The sequence below is a fragment of the Mesoplodon mirus genome (assembly GCF_964341445.2).
Source record: "Mesoplodon mirus genome assembly, chromosome: 7".
NCBI classification, from domain to species: domain Eukaryota; kingdom Metazoa; phylum Chordata; class Mammalia; order Artiodactyla; family Ziphiidae; genus Mesoplodon; species Mesoplodon mirus.
In genome coordinates, this window is record NC_138983.1 from 93,420,662 (window position 1) to 93,438,691 (window position 18,030).

Sequence of the window (18,030 nt, forward strand, 5' to 3'; positions counted from 1 at the left end):
ATGCATATTGCTTAGTGAAAGAACCTAGTCTGAAAAGGTTACATACCGTATGATTCCAACTGTATGAAATTCTGGAAAAAGTAAAACTATAAGGAGAGTAAAAGATCAGTGCTTGCCAGGGGCACAGGGGCTCTGGGGCTCAGGATGAAGACGAGGGGCACAGGGGATTTCAGGGCAGTGAAAATATTTTTTATGATACTGTAATGGTGGATACTTGTCACTATACATTTGTCAAAAGGAAAGAACGTACAACGCAAAGAGTGAACCCTAATGTAAACTATGGACTTAGTTAATAATAGCATATCAATATTGGTTCATCAGTTGTAACAAATGTACCGCACTAATGCATGATGTTAATAATAGGGGAAACTGTGTGTATTGGAGGGGTGGATATATGGGAACTCTCTGTATTCTCTGCTAAAATTCCTGTAAACCTAAAACTGTTCAAAAAAATAAAGTATTAAAAAAAATGAAAACACATTAGTTCTTTGGAAAATGTCACCCACATCATCTTCATCACCATTGCCATTGATCTTTGTGTCCTTTGAACCTTTGATAACCCATGAATGAGAGAAATTCTGTGTGTTACATTTTGTTTGTCTCTTGCCAGGCTTCACTGCTTTCAGTTCCTCAAAAACTGTCAAGCCATTATTAAGAAATCAAAGCAAGCAGGAAGTTTTAAATGACTCCACAAATTTGGGTGAGCCTCTACCACATGTTAGGCCAGGAGACAGCTTCCTAGTTTGGCCCTATAATATCACTCGCTCCCTTTACTTGGAAAATTGCTAAATGCTGCTACTGGACAGACGCCCTGCTGCTAATACAGACTGACTCTCTAAGCCCCAGCCTACTGAGCTGTCCAACTATGAGATGAACTGTTATTTATTTATTATTATTTTTATTATTATCCTTATCATCCTCTAACATATTTTGAGGGCTTCCTGTGAACTGGGCCCTGCTGAAGCATTTTGTGTGCATTTTTATCATTTAATCTGCATGACAGCCCTAAACAGGGACTCTATTATTATCTCCATCTTAGAGATGAAGAAGCTGAGACTCAAAAGGTGAAGTGAGAGGACAGCATTACCTTGATACCAAACCCAGACAAAGACACTACAAGAAAACTACAGACCAATATCTCTTATGAACACTGATACCACAATCCTCAACAAAATAGGAGGAAACCGAATTCAACAGCACATTAAAAGGATCATACACTATGACCAAGTGGGATTTATTCTTGGAATGCAGACTTGATGGTTCAACATATGAAAATTAATCCACGTAATACATCACATTAACAGAAAGAAGGAAAAAAATGGTCATCTCGATTGATGTACAAAAAGCATTTGACAAAATGCAACACTCTTTCATGATAAAAGCACTCAACAAACAGGGAATAGAGGGAAATTACCTCAACATAATAAAGGTCAAATATGAAAGGCCCACAGTTAGCATCATACTCAAAGGTGAAAGACTGAAAGCTTTTCCTCTAATTTCAAGAATAAGATAAGGATACCTGCTCTTGCCACTTCTATTCAACAAAGTACTGGAAGTCCTAGCCAGAGCAATTAGGCAAGAAAAAGAAATAAAGGCATCCAAATTCGAAAGGAAGAAGTAAAATTATCTCTGTTCACAGGCAACATGATCTTACATGTACAAAATCCTAAAGAGTCCATGAAAAACCACAACCCTCTTAGAACTAAAAAATAACATTCACTAGCAAAATCGTAGGACACAAAATCAACACACAAACATCAGTTGTGTTTCTATATGCTCACAATGAACAATCTGAAAAGGAAGTTAAGAAAATAATTTCATTTATGATAGCATCAAAAAGAATAACATATTTTGGGATAAATTTAACCAAGGTGGTAAAAGATGTGTACACTGAAAACTACAAAGTGCTGCTGAAAGAAATTAAAGACACAAATAAATGGAAAGACACCCTGTATTCGTGGGTTGGAAGACTTAATATTGTGAAGATGTCATTACTACACAGCAGGATCTACAGATTCAAAATCCCAACAGCAGTTTTGGCAGAAATAGAAAAATCCATCCTAAAATTCATATGGAATCTCAGTGGGCCCCAAATAGCCAAAATAATCTTGAGAAAGAAAAGCAAAGCTGGAGGTCTCACACTTCCTGATTTCAAAACTTACTGCATACAAAGGTACAGCAATCAAAACAGTGTGATACTGACATAAGCTCAGGCACATAGGCCAATAGAATAGAATAGAGAGCACAGAAATAAAACTTTGCATATATGGTCCAATGATTTTTGACAAGGGTGCCAAGATTATTCAATGGGGAAAGAGCAGTATTTTCAACAAATGATGCTGGGAAAGACTGCAAAAGAATTAAGTTGAACTCTTACCTTACACCATGTATAAAAATTAACTCAAAGTGGATCAAAGACTTAAACATAGTCTAAAACTATAAAACTTTTAGAGGAAAACACAGGAGGAAAGCTTTATGACATTGGATTTGGCAATGCATTTTTGGATATGATACCAAAAGCATAGGCAGCAAAAGTAAAAATAGATAAATTCAACTATATCAAAAATTAAAACTTCTGTGAATCAAAGGACACAATAAACAGGGTGAAAGGCCATCTAGAGAATGGGAGAAAATAGTTGCAAATCACAAATCTGAAAAAGGGTTAATATGAAGAATATATAGAGAACTATAACTCAACAACAACAACAAAAAAGAACCCCCAAATAACCTGATCAAATATGGGCAAAGAACTGGAATAGACATTTCTCCAAAGAAGATATATAAATGTCCAACAAGCATATAAAAAGATGCTCAACATTACTAGTCATTAGGGAAATTCAAATCAAAACCACAGTGAGATACCACCTCATACCCATTAGGATGGCTACTATCAAAAACAAACAAACAGCAACAGAAAATAACAAGTGTTGGCAAGGATGTAGAGTAGGGGAACACTTATGCACCGCTGAGAATGTAAAATGGTGCAGCTGATATGGAAAACAGTAGAGCGGCTTCTCAAACAATTTAGAATAAAATTATCATATGATCCAGCAAGTCCACTTCTGGGTATATACCCCAAAGAATTGAAAGCAGGAACTTAAAGAGTTATTTGTACACTCATGTTTATAGTAGCATTATTCACAATTGCCAAAAGGTGGAAGCCACCCAAGTGCCCACTGACCGATGATTGGATAAGCAAAATGTGGTCCATCCATACAGTGGAATATTATTCAGTGTAGGAGGAAGGAAATTCTGACACATGCTACAACATGGATGAACCGTGAGGACATTATGTGAAGTAAGTGTCACAAAAAAGCAAATTTTGTATGATTCCACTGTGTGAGGTACATAAAGTAGTCAAGCTCATAGAAACAAAATAGAACGGGGGTTGCCAGGAGCTGGGGAAGGGGAAACGGGGAATTGTTGTTTAATGGGTACAGTTTCAGTTTTGCAAGATGAAAAATTCTGAGGCTGGTTGCACAACAATGTGAATAACTTACAACTACTGATCTGTACACTTAAAAGTGGTTAAGACGGTAAACTTTATAGGTATTTTACCACGATTTAAAAAATGGCTAAGATGAAGGGACTCACTCAACATCAGGATGCTGGCCCAGGGCAATGTCAGGGTTTGAACCCAAGTCTAATTCCAAAACTTGTACCTTTGATTTGTACCCTGTGATTTTCAGAGTAGAGAGTGATTTAATAATGAGAGAGGAGACAGGCAGGACCTAATATAGAAAACAAGTGCATTTTTTAAGGCTCCTGCATTGAAAATGTCTTTAAAAAGTATATAGTGAGTCCATAAAATATTGAGACGTTTAAACTTCTATTAACAATGACCATCTGCTCTGATGACCCCTGTGCTTTAAGGAAGCCTCCTCGGGAAGCTGACTTAGTTATGACGTTGCCCTGAGGTTCGCTGACATTGTCGCTGAGGTTCGACGTGTACCTGGAACCGTCCTTTGGAGCTAGGTTTCAACCTTGCATCACCTGGCACTGGGAAGCCCCATCTCAGACCATAACCTTGCGCTCCCGGCCTTCCTTATCCTCTGTCTCGTCCTCTCCTTGAGTCACGTAGCCTTTGCTCCCTGTTTGCTCCCTATGGGTAATGCCCTACGCTCACCCAGCCTGGGCCCTGCTCAAGCTCACCAGCTCCTTCAAGTCCATCCCGGCCCCCAAACCCTCCTGCCACCCTCACACTTCTGTCCTGAGGCTGGCCCAGTGCCCTTTGGGCCCCCCAGCCAGCAGGTCCCTGCTCTCAGGCTTTTCATTCTACTTTGACAACAGCCTCCTAGGTCTTCACCTCCTGCACCTGCCAGCATTCTCCGTCTGCTTCTCCCGACCCTCCTCCATCCCTTTACACGGTGCCCTCTGCCCAGCAGGCCCACCTGTGCAGCTACATCCATGGGCTGATGGGCTCCTTGTGTCTGGTTTCTTGTTGGGTTTGGCCAATGGGGGGGTTAGAGATCAGAGCAGGGAGGAGAGAGGTTGGGGTACTTACTCCCCTGGCTTCCTTTCTGTGGGGCCACACAGCTTCCCTCAGAGGGACTCTAACCAGCCCTCGGGGTCTCCGGGACCCAGGAAATGCCCCTGCCCCTCACCCCTCAGCTCTGGGGGTGGGAACAGTCCTCACTCATACTAGCTCTGGGCCCTGCACTATCCTTTGTGGTTTCTCTGAGCCCTGCCCACTCCCTATGGAGTCCCTTCAGGAAACTCCTCTCCATCACTCCACACCCCTGTGAATGTGCCTTCAGCTCCCTGCCAGGACCTGGACTTCCCAGGCATGGAGAAGCTCCTAGATGGGACCTTCAAGACTTCTCCTAGCTGCCAAGGGCCTCCGGGTGGTCCTGCCTTCATCCCACCCTGGTCTGGTCCCTCTCCTCAACCATCTCCTCTTCTGCATCCTCACCTTGACAGTGTAACTTCCGTCTAACCTGTGAACGTGCTCACCACCCCCTTGGCCTGGAAACACCGCCCCTTCCCCCTTCCTTTCCTTTATTGTCAAATGGCTTCAAGAGGTTCCTCTCCCGCTGGGTCCTCAACCCACTGCCATTGCCCTCGGGGGCCTCCTCGGGCTCTCGGCCTCCCTGTGACATGTGCCACAGTTGTCAGAGAGAGGCACGTGGCCTGGTGGTTCAGGGGTTGGGGGAGCAGGGCAACGTGGTGGTTACTAGACTGGGCTCGAGCCCAGCTCTCCTACTTCCTAGCAGGGTGACCTTGGGCAAGTGATACCTCAGCTTCCTCATCTGTAAGGTAACAAAAGGACAGTCTTATGTTACTGGTGACGTATAAATGATATAATACATACTAAAGCACTTAGAAGAGAACATAGGGCAAATGGGAAATGTTCTCTATTATGAGCAAGAGGATGGGCTCTCGAGTTAGAAAGCCTTGAGTTCAAGTCCCACCTCTGCTACCTTCCAGCTGTGCAGCCTGGGGCACGGTTCTTTGCTTCTCTTTGGTTGCTCCCTGAGCAGCAAAAATGAGTTTGATAAGCTGGGCTTCGTAGGATCGACAAAAGGTACTGCTTGGTGACATGTTCAAAGGAGTGGGATAACATTTTTGAAATTAACTTGTGTGTGTGTGTTTGTGTGTGTGTGTGTGTGTTTTTTTTTTTTTTTTTTTTTTTTCTTTTTGCGGTATGCGGGCCTCTCACTGTTGTGGCCTCTCCCGTTGCGGAGCACAGGCTCCGGACGCGCAGGCCCAGCGGCCATGGCTCACGGGCCCAGCCGCTCCGCGGCATATGGGATCCTCCCAGACCGGGGCACGAACCCGTATCCCCTGCATCGGCAGGCGGACTCTCAACCACTGCGCCACCAGGGAGGCCCTGTGTGTGTGTTTTATCTATTTCTTTTAACCTTTTGGTTCTAGGCTATCCCATCCCCCAGCCCCATCCCCCCACTGCCTCCAGAAAGGGATGTAGTGCAGAAATAGTAAAAAAAAAATGGGGTTTTCAAAAGAATAAGGATATGAGGAAACGGCCAGGCGCTGGTGAGACGACGGGTCTGGGATTGGAAGGAAAGAAGAAGCTTCTCTGCTTCCCTGTCAGCTGGATCCTTCCTCCCCGGTCTCCCCGGGAGAGCCCTGTGGACCGGCAAGGCCTCAGGAGAGGCTGGTCCTGAAATCAGACTGCCCGAGCGTGGTGCCCAGTGCCCCAGCCTCCCTCTGTGACCTCAGGCAGGATACTCAGCCTATCTGTGCCTCAACGCCCTCATCTGTAAAGTGGGGCAAACAACACTAACCTCCTAAGGATGAAATGAGTTAATACACTCGAAAGTGCCCAGAACAGTACCTGGCACAAAGCAAGCTGTCTCTGTGATGAATACCCTCAGCCTGGCAGCAGCGCTCCCTCACCTCTCTGACTGCTTCCAGGTCTCCACGCCGGTCTCCTCTCCCCTCAGATGTCCGTTTCCTCTGCACTCTGTCCATGAGCTGGGGCCACTGTGCCACCCCCTCGATTCGCAGGTGTGTATTTCCAACCCCTGGTTCATCTCAAGGCCCCAAACTGCCTGGCCGCTTCCGGGATGTTGAGGTGCTCACTCAACCAGTCCTGCTTCCTGCCCTCTTGGTAACGGTATTATCACCTGCCAGCTCATCCAGCCATCTTTCTCCGTGGCCTGTGGCATTGATCCTACTGATTCTTCCAGAAAGCTCTCAGACCAGTCCCAAAGCAACGGTCCAGTCAGGTGGTAGTATTAATGTGGTGGGCAGAATGGTCTCCCAAAGATGCCCATGCCCTGATCCCCAGAACCTGGGAATATGCTCCATGACATGGCCAAAGGGACTGTGATGATGTCAAGGTTACTAATCAGTGCTCTTAAAAGAGGGAGACTAAGGACTTCCCTGGTGTTGCAGTGGTTAAGAATCCGCCTCCCAATGCAAGAGACACGGGTTCGAGCCCTGGTCCGGGAAGATCCCACATGCCATGGAGCAACGAAGCCCGTGTGCCACAACTACCGAACCTGCGCTCCAGAGCCCACGAGCCACAACTACTGAGCCCACGTGCCACAACTACTGAATCCGCGTGCCTAGAGCCCGTGCTCCACAACAAGAGAAGCCACTGCAGTGAGAAGCCCGTGCACCGCAACAAAGAGTAACCCTCGCTCACTGCAACTAGAGAAAGCCTGTGCTCAGCAACGGAGACCAAACCCAGCCAAAAACTTTTTAAAAATTTTTTAAAAAGTGGGAGACTATCCTGGGTTATCCAGGTGGGACTAATTGAACTCCACCAGTCCTTATAAGCAGAGAACTTACTCTGGCTGTATTGGAGAGATAAGTGGTGTTTCTTGCTGGGCCCCCACTTAACAGCCCCAATGCTCCTCTTCCTGGGAAAGCACCAGGTCAACGTTTCCTCTTTACCCAAATCCCCCCCTAGATGGCACCACCTCAGTCTGTTGCATGAATGAGGATCACGAGAACATTGATCTCACATTTCACTGACAACCCCCATTCTCCATTCCACAGGGTGGAATTTCCCTAGCTTAGTCAATTATCTTGTTATCTCAGTTAACTGAGAATTTCCAATTTAGATATTAGATGTTCCCAAAGCTAAATTTACACTCAAAAAGTGAAGCTTTTGTTTTTAGAAGGTTGAGTCAGCTCAGTCTGAAACTCAGCCCCACCTCCCCCGTCTAGCTGTGTGATTTGGGCCAGTTCCTTAACCTTTCTGAGTCCCATGTCCATGTCATCAAATGAGGATAATAACGATAATAGTAGTTCTCACCCGCACAGGATTTGTTTTGTGGATATAATTCTATAAATATATATACAGAACATACATAGATGATGTATAAAGCCATGTGAGATGCAGTAAGTAGTCCATAAATGTATGCTGTAGCTGTTTGTATTATGTATGCTATTCAAAAGATTATGGGGGCTTCCCTGGTGGCGCAGTGGTTGAGAGTCCGCCTGCCGATGCAGGGGACGCGGGTTCGTGCCCCTGTCCGGGAGGATCCCACATGCCGCGGAGTGGCTGGGCCCGTGAGCCATGGCCGCTGGGCCTGCGCTTCCAGAGCCTGTGCTCCGCAACGGGAGAGGCCACAACAGTGAGAGGCCCGCGTAATGCAAAAAAAAAAAAAAAAAAATAGATTATGATCTTTCTTTCATCTCACATCCATCAGAATGGCTAGTATAAAAAAAAAAAGGGAAATAACAAGTGTTGGTGAGGACGCAGGGAAAGTGGAACCCTTGTGCCCTGTTGTGAGAATGTAACTTGGTGCCGCCACTATAGAAAACAGCATGGCAGTTCCTCAAACAATTAAAAATAAACTTATCATATGATCCAGCAAGTCTACTTTTGGGTATATATCCCAAAGAACTGAAAGCAGGGCCTTGAAGAGATATTTATACACCCATGTTCATAGCATTGTTTGCAACAGCCAAAAGGTGGAAACAACCCAAGTGTCCATCAGTAGATGAATGAATAAACAAAATGTGGTGAATCCACACAATGGAATATTATTCAGCCTTAAAAAAGGAAGGAAATTCGGACACATGCTACAGCATGGATGAACATAGACATTATACTCAGTGAAAGAAGCCAGTCATGAAAAGACAAATACTGTTATGATTCTACTTATATGAGATACCCAGAGTAGCCAAGGTCATAGAGACAGAAAGCAGAACGGTGGTTGCTGGGGGCTGGGATGGGGGGACAAGGGGAGTTGTTGTTTCATGGGTGCAGTTTCAGTTCTGCAAGATTCAAAGAGTTCTGGAGATGGATGGGGGTGATGGCTGCACAACAGTGTGAATATATTTAATGCCACTGAACTGCACACTTAATAAAAGTGGTTAAGATGGTAAATTTTATGTTATGCATATCTTACCACAATAAAAAAAAATGAGAAAAATGAGATCACGATCTAGCCCTTTCCTCTGAACTTTTTCCTCTTGGAAGCCCTCCACCTGCTGGTGAGAAACTAGTCCCATCAATTGCTGTGCTGGGTACTGACCAATGAAATCAGCCGCCAGTTCCCAAACAGGGGACAAAACATTCCCTGAGGACTGGTGAGACCAAACAGGTGAACCCCCAGAGCAAGGAGCACTTGTGGAGAAGCCAGGGGTGAGGTGGGGGTGAGGGGGGAGGATGGGAGCACGACCCAGGCAGGAGGACAAGTGCGATGCAGATGGGGAGCCAGCAAGTGCACCCTCCCAGGCCTGTTTCAGTCCGTGGATTTCCCCACAGAGAGTCCACCTGTCACCTTATGTCTCAAAATGCAGGTGTTCGCTTAGAATAACAGAAATGTGAATTAAAATGACACAGGTACCATACTTCACCCCGTAGATCAGTGAAGATCCAATGGGGGGTCAGCACCCTAGGCTGGGGAGGGAGTGGGAGACGGGTGTCCACTGCTGGCAGGACACCACATCCGGAAACCTCTGGTGGACAATTTGGCCATGCCCATCAGAGTTACAGCTGTATGTGTCCTTTGACAGAGCAGACATACCTGCACGTCTGTGAAATGATGCAAATAATAGGAGAATCCCAGCAGCCTTGTTTAATAATAATAAACAAGATTATGGTGTAGGCTCTGGTTCTTTCCTGAGAGGCAGCCCAGAACTGGCAGGGGCCAGGAAAAGGGACGAGAGTCATCCGGCTGGATGGGATCTGGTGTGTGTGTATGAGATCAGTCTGGCTTCACGACCCTCAGATCCCACGCTAGAAGGGCTGACACAGGCTGGAGAGATGGCTCCACCCATGAGAAAGGAGATGGCTGGCAGGACACTGATCACCGAGGGTGAGGGGTGGACACCAGCATTTCATCCCCCTGTCATGTCTGTTCTTTCTTTTTCTCTTCAATCTCCACCCTCGTAGCTGCAGCCCTGCACTGACTTGGGCTGTCCTAGAGCTCAGTCTTCTAGGGATCCTGGGACTTCCCCAGGGTGGGACTGGGGGAGTCCCTGGGGAGGGGTAGGGTCAGTCAGCCCTTCATTGTTTACCCTTCGCTTCTCTTTTCCTCAAAACAAAGTTTATTGAAAGAATACACACACACACACATACACACACACACACACACAAGCAGGAGCTCTGCTGATCAAGAAGGGAGAGGGAGGGAGCACTGATGGTGGGGTTCTCAAAGTGTGGTCCTGGAGCCAACTCCAGGGGACTCCATTCCCCCCACCTGAACCTGGGGAGCATATAATGTGAAGATTCCTGGGCCCTACCCCAAACCCACTGGGTCAGAATGCCTAGGAGTTCATGTTGAACAACCACTCTTAAACATACGGAAAATCCAACAACCACTGGCTTTGGTGTTTCTTCATTCTGGAAGAACTGAGTCCCTTTCTCAGCACAGTTTAAATAACAGCCACATCCAACTCTAAAGATTACAGTTTACAAGGCACATCAAATCATATAAATTATAACTTGCAAGGTTTAGCTGTGAAATGAGCAAGGCTGAGACTTTTGAGCCATGTAAAATGGGAGAGGGGAGATTGTGAATAGAGCTCCTGATGGCTCGCCTGCACACAGCAGCTGGGATGTTCACTGGCAGGTCTCCCCCTTGTTTACAATCCTTCAAGCCTTCTTCCCACTGCTTTTCAGATAAAGATCAAAACCCTTATGGTGACATGAAGGAGGCCGACTTGTCCCTTAGCCCTCGTCCTTCCCACTCTGACTTCTGGACGCCCTGGTTTTCTCTCAGTCCCTTGGATTCACAATATGCTCTTCCACCCCAGGGCCCTTGCACATGCCATTCCCTTCTCCTTTTGTCTAGTTAAGTCCTCCTTGTCTTCCATATTCCTTTCCTTTACAGCCCCAATGTTGGAATGGAATTAGTCACACCTTTGTGGGATCATTTGACTTATTTCTCTCTCTCCTGGCAGCTTCCTGATGGCAGGGACCATGTCCAGTTCTGCCATCACTGTACCCCTAGACTAGGCTCGGTGCTGAGGCTCTGGGTAAATACTGTGCAATGAATGAGTGATAGCAACAGTTATCACTGTTGACTATAAACAGTTCTCACTAGCCTGGCTATAAACAGGCTTCCTGTTGCCTTAGGGAACCAAACTCCTTACAGGATATAGAAAAAAGTCTGGAGGGTAAAACCCTGCAAATATCAATATTGATTTTTCCCTGAGCCAAATGATTACAAGTGACTTTTATTTTCTTCCTTATATTTTCCTTTCTCCCAATTTTTAAAAACAAGAAGCATGTAACTACCTTCCATTATCGGAAAGAGTAAATGATGTCGAAATACTAGGATACCAATAGTCAAAACAACGTCAGCCTTGCTGATGAGTAGAAATCTTTAGAAGCATGACTGCCTATTCTTTAGGATTGATCCAGGCAAATAAAACAATCTTTTTTATTTGTTAGATGTAACCTCTGGGTAAATGCAATGATGACTTTTTAGTAATATAAATCCCTGAATTTTTTTTTTTTTTTTTTTTTTGCGGTACGCGGGCCTCTCACTGTTGTGGCCTCTCCCGTTGCAGAGCTCAGGCTCCGGACACGCTGGCTCAGCGGCCATGGCTCATGGGCCCAGCCGCTCCGCGGCATGTGGGATATTCCCGGACCGGGCACGAACCCGTGTCCCTTGCATCGGCAGGTGGACTCTCAACCACTTCGCCACCAGGGAAGCCTAGTGACGTATTTCTTAAGCTAAGTCCGAGGAGCAGTAAGCAGTCAATTATTTATATACAATGAATGCAACTCAATTTCTGTCTAGTTAATAACTGTCCTCATTAGTTCCCTTTTCCAAATGGCTTATTAATGTCAGTGGATCCTCATCTCAACCCTGTGCACCTCTGAGGATTCTTCTCAATCTCTGTTTTATGAGACCATAATAATGATCATTGTGACATTCACTGACCACCACATGCCAGGCTCTTTATATGCATTTCTCACTTAATCCTCAGAATAACCCTGTGAGGTAAGAGGTTTACAGACAGGGAAAAGGAGCTCAGAGTGATTAAGTAATTTGGTTGAAGTCACTCAGCCACAAAGTAGCCTAATGAGATTCAAACCCAGCTCTGTCTATCTCCAAAGCCTGTGCTTTTAAAAATTACTACAGTTTTCTAATATCATAGGCCGGTTCAAAACAGAGATCTCTGTCTCTACTTTAGCCAGACAGGAAATAAAGTACCCCAAATCTATGCCTTGTTAGGATAAAGAAGAAACTACAGTTCTTCTTCTTCTTCTTTTTCCTCCCACTTTGCACACTGCACAGATGTTCTGTGTCCTTGAAGGGAGACCATATCATGGAGGAGAATCTCACGGGGACGTTCATGGAGTTATCTTTAAATCTGTTGCGTTTACAATAAACATTCTCAGAAAACTAGGAATAAAGGGGGAAATTTCTCACTTGGTAAGAACATGTATAAAACCCTACAGCTAACCTCCTACTTAACGGTGAAAGAGTAACTGCTTTCCCCTAAGGTCAGGAACAAGCGAATATAAGGATTTATAAACTGCTTTTGTTCAGCAGAGTCCTGGAAGTCTTAACCAGGGAAATAAAGGAAGGAAAAGAAGATTCAAGGCATTCACATCTCCTTTTCTGAAAGGAGAAATAAAATTGTTCTTATTTGCAGATGACATGATTGTTTATGTATAAAATCCCAAGAAATCTACAAAAGCCCTTATATAAGAAAGTGCAGTTAAGGTTGCAAGATACCAAGAAGCATACAAAAATCAACTGTATTTCTATATACTGTCAATGAACATGTGGACACCAAAATTAAAAATATAATACCATTTACAATCACTCAAAAAAAAAAAAAAAGAGAGATATACTTAAGTGTAAATCTAACAAAACATGTTCAGGACTCGTATGCTGAAAACTACAAAACACTCATGAGAGACACTGAATAAATGGAGAAATATACCATGATCATGAATTGGAAGACAATGTACGAGTATATCAATTATTCTCACATTGTTATATAGGATTAAACACAATTCCAATCAAAATTACAGCATGATATTTTGTATATACAGACAGGCTTACACTAAAATGTAAATGGAAAGGCAAAGGAACTAGAATAGGTTAAAAATTTTTTTTAAAGAAAAGTGAGAGGAATCACTCTACCTGATTTAAGACTTACATAGCGACAGTAATCAAGGCTATCTCATAATGGTAGATCCATTATGACAAATAGATCCATGAAACATAATAGGGAACTAAGAAGTAGCCCCCATAGAAAGTATGGCCAGATTATTTTTGACAAACTTGCAAAAGCAATTCAATGGAGAAAGGATAGTCTTTTCAACAAATGGTTCTGGAACAACTAAATATCCACATGCAAGAAAAATGAACTTTGACCTAAATCTCACATCATAAACGACAGTGAACCCAAAATGGTTCATAGATTTAAACATAAAACTATAAAACACTTAGAAGAAAACATAAGAGAAAATCCTCAGGGTCAGGGACCTTGTGGCATGTTCTTAGACATGACACTAAAAGCATGATCTATAAAAGAAAAAATAACTACCTGGACTTCATCAAAAGTTAAAGCTTTTGCTCTGTGAAATACTCTGCTAAGAGAATGAGAAGACAAGCTACGGATGGGAGAAAATATTTGCAAACCATCTATCTGACAAGGGACTCATATCTAAAATACATAAAGAATTCTCAAAACTCAATGGTAAAAAAATTAACAATTCGATTAGAGACACTTAAAAGATATGAAGAGATATTTCACTGAAGAGGATATGCAGAAGGCAAACACGTACATGAAAAGACATTTAACATCACTATCGATTTGGGAAATGCAAGTTAAGACTATGATGAGATACCACTACACACTTACTAAAACAGCTAAAATGAAAAACAGTGTTTATGCTAATTGCTGGTGAGGATGTGTCTCATACATTGCTGGTGGAAATGAAAAATGGTACAGCCATGCTGGATAAGCCTGGCAGTTTCTTTACGAACCGAATATACATAAACACATATGTTAATCCATGCAATCATACTCCTGAGCATTTATCACAGAGAAATAAAAACTTATGCTCACACAAAAACCTGTATACAAATGTTTATGGTACATTTATTTGTAATAGCCCCAAATGGAAACAAAATGTCCTTCAAAAAGTGAATGGTTAAACATAGGTGATACGTCCATACCGTGGACTATTACTCAGCAATAAAAGAACAAGCTAATAACCTAAATGGATGTCAAGGGCATTACAATGACTAAAAAAAAAAAAAAAAAATCAATCGCAAAGGTCATAGATAAATGATGAAAATTATAGAGACGGAGAACAGATTAGTGCTTTTCGGAGCGTGGGGACGACGGTGGGAGGAGGAATTGTGACTATAAAAGGAGCATCACAAAGGACATCTCTGATGATGGAATACTCCTATATCCTGATGGCCACACCCAAATCCACACGTGGTAAAATGGCACAGGACTCCACACATGCTTCGTGCCATTCTCTCTACCATTTGTGCATCTATAATTATTTCAAAATAAAGTTTAAAAAACTCTGTTGAGTGAAGTCTGAGAGTGGTCTGCCTTTCACAGTCCTAAAGGGATTCCATTGCATTTCTCTTTCTGCTTCAATATTTTAATCCCTTTCAAAATGTTAAAAGGCTCAAAGCCACTGTTTTTTTTTGTTTGTTTTTTTTTTTTTTGCTGTACGCGGGCCTCTCACTGCTGTGGCCTCTCCCGTTGCGGAGCACAGGCTCCGGACACACAGGCTCCGCGGCCATGGCTCGCGGGCCCAGCCGCTCCGCGGCATGTGGGATCTTCCGGGATCGGGGCATGAACCCGTGTCCCCTGCATCGGCAGGCGGACTCTCAATCACTGCGCCACCAGGGAAGCCCTCAAAGCCACTGTTTTTATAATTCCTTACTTACAATTTCTTCCAACTTCCTTGGCTGTCAATGAGCTGGGACTGTGGACCAAGCCACAGCTAATTCAGAGAATGGAATGAAATGAAGTGAGAGAGCACTGAGGCCATGCCCAGGGCTTACCCTGATTTACTACTTGGAGGTACGGGGGCACGGGAGGGCTCTGAGGGGCCCATAGTCTCCAGAAGCTCTGGAAAGGGCGAGAGGCCATTGCTCAAGCTGGGCACTTCAGGTGGCCGTGGCTGCCAGACGCGGAGCAGGTGAAGGTCAAGCATCAGCTCTAAGCCCACCTTCCAAACCACGCCATCAGGGTGGGACACTGCAGACATAGTCAGCAAAGGACACAGGGCCCATCACACTTTGCACTGTGCTCATTCTTACCACATGTGCCAGGGAGACCCAGCACATGCCGGGATTGGTTATTGGTGGCACACCGAGGAAGGCTGGGACTGTTAGCCAGAGGCTGTGCTTTACAAGAGACTGGAGTCCACAGAACAGTAAGGACTTTTGGTGGTGTGAGGGGTAGGGAGGGTCGGGGACTGGCTAGGAAGAGGTCTTACCTCTAAAACAAGGTCTGAATTTTCATGCCTTCCAATCGTAGTGCTTTTATTCAGGACAAAATAGCCTTCTGCACTCTTTAGATAGGCTTTCATATTCTCTGCTTTCCCTATAAAAGGTTTTCAGAAAATAATTTTGTTAGAAAAATACAGTCCTCTAATTATTCAATGTCATATTTAGAATGAATGGAATACACCATAATGTCCACAGGAGAAGTCAGCAGAGGTAGGAGTGGATAGCTGGATTTAACAATGATCACAATGATAATTCTGCACATTTTTAAGACTGTCCTTTTTTTTTTTTTTTTTTTGCGGTATGCGGGCCTCTCACTGTTGTGGCCTCCCCCGTTGCGGAGCACAGTCTCCGGATGCGCAGGCCCAGCGGCCATGGCTCACGGGCCCAGCCGCTCCGCGGCATATGGGATCCTCCCAGATCGGGGCACGAACCCGTATCCCCTGCATCGGCAGGCGGACTCTCAACCACTGCGCCACCAGGGAGGCCCAAGACTGTCCTTTTAACAGTGATAGCCGGCATAGATGAGCTTGCTTCTGATCACAAGAGGACATCCTTTATGTAACTCAGAGCACAAACAAGCAATAGCAAAAAAAAAAACAAAACCGAAACAAATCTGAATTCCACTGATAACTGCTCTCCACCTCCCATTAAGCTTAGTTTGGGGTTAGTTATCTGACAGAATCAAATACTCAGTGTTACTAACCCACCACTTACTAGCTCTGTGACTCTGGGTGAGTTCCTTATTCTCTCTCTATGCCTCTGTTTCCTCATCTGTAAAATGGGGCTAATAATACTCTGTATCCCAAAGAGTTTTGTGAGGATTAAATGTGAAGCATCTAGAATGGTGATTGCTACACTAAACACCCATTTGTCCTACTGTGATTGTGACTGTTATTAATCTTGGGCTTCTGAACTTTGACTCAAGAAACCCCAACTTCTACAGAGCTTCTTAAAGTGTGGAAGAGTCAGTCATCGAGGAAATGGGCACTAGAAGATACTTTCTTTTTAAGTCACCGCATTCCTTCATATATTTAGGTTGAAAAAAAAATGATTTCCAAAGACAAAATATCAAGATTATAGCTTGGCTGTACGGTCAAGACTCTGTACGTATCTTTTGCTGGCATTTTATTATGAAAATGTCAAACACACAGAAAAGTTGAAAGAAGTGGATGGTGAACTTCTATAGAACCACCACCCAGATTCTACAATCAACATTTTGTTCTATTTGCTTTATCACATATCTACCCATCTATACATTTTATATTTTAATGCATTTCAAAGTAAATCCTATACATGTTTTTAAATTTTATTTATTTATTTTTCGCTGTGTTGGGTCTTCGTTTCTGTGCGAGGGCTTTCTCTAGTTGTGGCAAGTGGGGGCCACTCTTCATCGCAGTGCACGGGCCTCTCACTATCACGGCGTCTCATGTTGTGGAGCACAGGCTCCAGATACGCAGGCTGAGTAGTTGTGGCTCACGGGCCTAGTTGCTCCGCGGCACATGGGATCTTCCCAGACCAGGGCTCGAACCCATGTCCCCTGTATTAGAAGGCAGATTCTCAACCACTGCGCCACCAGGGAAGCCCTATACATGTTTTTTATTTTTTTTATATTTATTTATTTATTATTATTATTATTTTTTAGCGGTACGCGGGCCTCTCACTGTTGTGGCCTCTCCCGTTGCAGAGCACAGGCTCCGGATGCACAGGCTCAGAGGCCATGGCTTACGGGCCCAGCCGCTCCGCGGCATGTGGGATCCGCCCAGACCGGGGCACGAACCTGTGTCCCCTGCATCGGCAGGCGGACTCTCAACCACTGTGCCACCAGGGAAGCCCATATATACATGTGTTTTAAAACATAAAAATTTCAGTGACTTCAGCTGGTTCCAAGATGTTGATGATAATTCACATGATATTGGAATTCTGATCCATCTCAGTGCCATGTCACAGATAGTCTCTTTTCTTTTTTTTCCTTTTTTTTTTTTTGGCTCTGTTGGGTCTTCGTTGCTGCATGCGGGCTTTCTCTAGTTGCGGCGAGCGGAGGCTACTCTTCCTCACGGTGCGCAGGCTTCTCATTGTGGTGGCTTCTCCTGTTGTGGAGCATGGGCTCCTGGCGTGCAGGCTTCAGTAGTTGGAGCACGTGGGCTCAGTAGTTGTGGCACACGGGCCCTAGTTGTGGCTCGCGGGCTCTAGAGTGCAGGCTCAGTAGTTGTGGTGCACTGGCTTAGTTGCTCCGAGGCATGTGGGATCTTCCTGGACCAGGGCTCGAACCCGTGTCCCCTGCATTGGCAGGCAGATTCTTAACCGCTGAGCCACCAAGAAAGTCCCCAAAGTCTCTTTTCAACTGAAAGGTCACTGAAGTGTGAAGTTGTTAGACTGTGGATAAAAACAAAAATCATCTAGGTCTGACCGTAGAGGGTCTCCGGTCTGGCTCTGCTTTCCATCAACATCTCCATCATCATTCCATCACTGAATCCCTACTAAGTGCCAGGCACTGGGCTATCCTTTTACACACATGGCCTCTTTTCATCCTCAGAACCACCCTGCGAGGCAGGTGTCAGTATTGTCCCGCTTTACAAATGAGGAAACTGAGACTCAGAGAAGTTAAGGTCACACAATAGTAAGTGTGTGACAACTCTGAGCCTTTGCATGTAATCAG

General features: G+C 44.5%; 1 protein-coding gene and 1 pseudogene across 2 annotated transcripts in view; one reads left to right on the forward strand and one right to left on the reverse strand.

Moving 5' to 3' along the window:
• The window catches only part of LOC309808881 (forkhead-associated domain-containing protein 1-like), a 101,508-nt pseudogene extending 86,054 nt beyond the window's left edge, over nt 1–15,454 (reverse strand). The window contains exon 1 of the transcript in view: nt 15,362–15,454. The product of the transcript in view is annotated as a forkhead-associated domain-containing protein 1-like (transcript). The remainder of the gene's footprint in view (nt 1–15,361) is intronic.
• Nucleotides 1–18,030, forward strand: part of LOC309807669 (interferon regulatory factor 6-like) — a 1,069,421-nt gene that overhangs the window by 282,516 nt on the left and 768,875 nt on the right. The gene's annotated exons all lie outside the window — the stretch shown is intronic.